The sequence below is a fragment of the Mandrillus leucophaeus genome, unplaced genomic scaffold, assembly GCF_000951045.1.
Source record: "Mandrillus leucophaeus isolate KB7577 unplaced genomic scaffold, Mleu.le_1.0 Scaffold1879, whole genome shotgun sequence".
NCBI lineage: Eukaryota > Metazoa > Chordata > Mammalia > Primates > Cercopithecidae > Mandrillus > Mandrillus leucophaeus.
Genome location: NW_012101897.1, coordinates 8085 through 11370, shown reverse-complemented (window position 1 = coordinate 11370; position 3286 = coordinate 8085). Strand labels below are relative to the sequence as shown.

Genomic DNA, 3286 nt, shown 5'->3' with positions numbered 1-3286 from the left:
ATGTAGGCCAGATTTATGCTTCTCTCCACCCAAACATCTCAGTGGAGTAAACAGTAACAGAGTGGCACTGCCACCAACATGTCTCGCCTCCCGCCACAGGGCGGGTTTTCTCCTATCTCAGAATAGAACAAATGTACAATCGGGTTTTATGCCGAGACATTTCATTCCCGGGGCAGGCAGGAGACAGAGGCCTTCCTCTTATCTCAACTGCAAGAGGCCTGCCTCCTCAGCACAGACCCTTCACGGGTGTCGGGCTGGGGATAGTCAGGTCTTTCCCATCCCACGAGGCCATATCTCAGGCTATCACATGGGGAGAAACCTTGGACGATACCCGGCCTTCCAGGGCAGAGGTCCCTGAGGCTTTCCGCAGTGCATTGTGCCCCTGGTTTATCGAGAATGGAGAACGGCGATGACCTTTCCCCAAGCATACTGCCTGTAAACATTTTACTAACAGGGCACACTTTGCACAGCCCTAGATCCCTTAAACCTTGATTCCATACAACACATGTTTCTGTGAGCTCAAGGTTGGGGCAAAGTTACAGATGAACAGCATCTCAGGGCAAAACAATCCTTCGGGGTACAGGTCAAAACGGAGTTTCTTATGTCTTCCTGTTCTACATAGACACAGTAACACTCTGATCTTTCTTTCTTTTCCCTACAGGTGGAAGGGTATGTACATCTTTCCCTCAATAGAAAATGCCAAATAAATGTCCAGATAGAGGTTACCACCACTCCTACTGACAGCGTATGAGTCTTCATTTCCAACTACAGCCTTGCCAAGCACTGGAGATTGTCAACTAATACTATTAATTTACATTAAAATATGCTCTGGTCCCACTGAGCAAATTCTAAAACAAAACTCAAAGGGATCAAGTTGTCTCCAAGCAACTTAAGAGCATCCCGGAACGCAGCTCAAGAATATGTCTGTTTCAGCTTGACATACAGCCCCTTTCCAATGTAGCTCTGGCCAAGATGGTGCCAGCATGTCCGCGCAGCAGACAAGGCACCTCAGCGTGTCACGTAGACCCCGCAGCCGCCTGCCCCCTCCCCTGCCTACCATTCATGCCAAGTCCCCCTTTAAAAGGCCCTGCTGTCTGCCCACAAAGGGAAGCAGAGCCCTGAAAGGCAGGAGCCTGTACGTCTTCCCCTAAACCAAGCATGGCAGAAAGTCTGCTTCTTCATAGCAGACATCGCTCTTGTTAATTCCATCTCCAAGAGGTGAGAGAATGAACCTGTGTTTTGGTTATATTGCGTGTACACAAAGATTTTAAATTATTTGAATTACTGTTATCATAATTTCAGAGACAGGGTCTCGCTCTGTCACCAAGGCTGGAGCTCAGGGGTGCATTCATAGCTCACTGCAGCATCCAGCTCTTGCACTCAACACATCCTTCCACCTCACACCTCAGCCTCCTGAGTAACTGGGACTACAGGTGCCTGCCACCACACCCTCCACCCCTAATTTTTAAATATATATATATATGTATACACACACACAGACACACACACACACATATATATACACACACACGTGTATATATATACACACACACATATATATACGTGTGTGTGTCTATATATATATATAAATAAATATATGGCCCAGGGTGGCTTCAAACTCCAGGTCTCAAGTCATCCTCCCGCCTCAAGCCTCCCACAGCGATGGGAATACGGGTGTGGGCCACCATGCCCGACCCATATCACATGCTTAAGAGTGAAATGATAATGCTGGTTTTATGCATCTATTCAAGTACATGTTTTTGAAGAATTTTTTCAAAGTAAAAAAGCTCGTATGTTCAATGAAGACAATTTGGGAACAAACCTAATGCTGAGCTGGAAAAACATCATATATGCTACTGTCATATATTTAACATATAAATGCAAGCATATTGAGGAAAGTATTCTAAAATGTCCACAGTACTTAAAGCTGAACGGTGGGACCCAGTGGCTTTTCATTTTCCCCCATTTCCCAAATTGTCTTCCATTACCTTGTGCTACTTCAATCTCTGAATCCCAGAGCCTCCCCTGCAACCCGAGGACAAGGGCACGCAAGTCTGAAGGTGCCTTCGCTCGCCGAGAAGAGACTCAGACACGGAATTGTAGCTCACTTTTATTTTCTACAGAAACAAACATGTAAGCCGGCCTCCTCCAGCGACAAACAATCAGGCCCCCACAATGAAGTGGCCGCTCGTGCAAGGACCATCCCCTAGGGGAGGAGGCACGACCTAGGAAGGGGCGCCAGGCTGGGCTTAGCGCCTCTGTCCTGAGGGAGGCCGAGCCAAAAACACAGGCAGAAAGCACTGGGTAATCCACATGAACAGGGAAAGCTGCTGGAAACAGGAGCTGATGGAGAGCTGGAGTTGGCGGTGGTCCGCAGCAATCAGTCGGCTAAATGTGAGGGGCGAAGAACATCAGGTTAAAGGCGACACCTCTGCACCCATCTCCCCGGGCTCCCTCGGGTGGTGGCGGGCCTGGTGCACCAGGTCTCTGTTCTGAGACCCTGTGCTGGGGTGTTCCCAGGTCTCTAGAAACCTGACCGTGGGGTGTAGGCGGATCCCAGCCCCCACCCTGCCACGCTGCGCACGCCACCCACCCAGGCCCCGTCCCTGTCCCGGTCCTGAACTGACATAGTCAGTATGTTGCCAGACACGGTGAACTCCTTCAGAAGCACCCCTGGCATGGGGAGCGGTGGGGCATCCCGGGCCAGGCTCCTGTGGGCCAGCTCTGCTTCCATGGGTGTCGGGAAAGGCATGGTGAGGTAGCTGGTGGGGGCCCAGTTAAGGCATCATCTCCTAGGACGTGGCCTGTGCCTCCGGCCTGCTGCTTACCCCAGGTCAGCTTTCCCCACTCCTCACCCCCACCCCCGATTGCCCAGCTCATCCCCCCCAGGCTGTCTCCCCAGGCACTGGCCCAGTAGCACATCCCACTCAGCTGTCTTGGTTCCACACTTTCCTTTGCTGCACCCCAAGGTGACTCCTCCATGCCCTTACAAGGCCCCTCCCCACCCTGCCCCCTGTCGCATCACCCGGCCCCCTCCTCGTCACCCAACCCTCCCTCTCCCCACCTCCCGCCACCCGCTCCCATCTTGCCCCCTTCCCCCCACCTCCTGATCCCCTCCTACACCCGGGTCCCCCTATCTCCTGGCCCCTGCCCCCCTTCCTGCATGACCCAGTGCCCCTAACCCCATCACCCATCCCCTCTCCCCCACCCTGCACACCCCCTACCTCCCAGCCCTTACCTGCTGCCCTCCTCACAGCTGGCCTCCCGTATCCCCACCTCCCAACTC

The 3286-nt window shown here is 52.6% G+C and overlaps 1 long non-coding RNA gene across 1 annotated transcript; it reads right to left on the bottom strand.

The window, feature by feature from the left end:
* Window positions 1-2099: 2099 nt before the first annotated feature.
* On the bottom strand, window positions 2100-2773 carry LOC105538236. The gene is made up of 2 exons (XR_001005863.1): window positions 2628-2773; window positions 2100-2388 (listed from the first exon to the last, which is right to left on the bottom strand). It is a non-coding gene; the product is annotated as an uncharacterized LOC105538236 (long non-coding RNA).
* Between the last annotated feature and the right edge of the window lie 513 nt (window positions 2774-3286).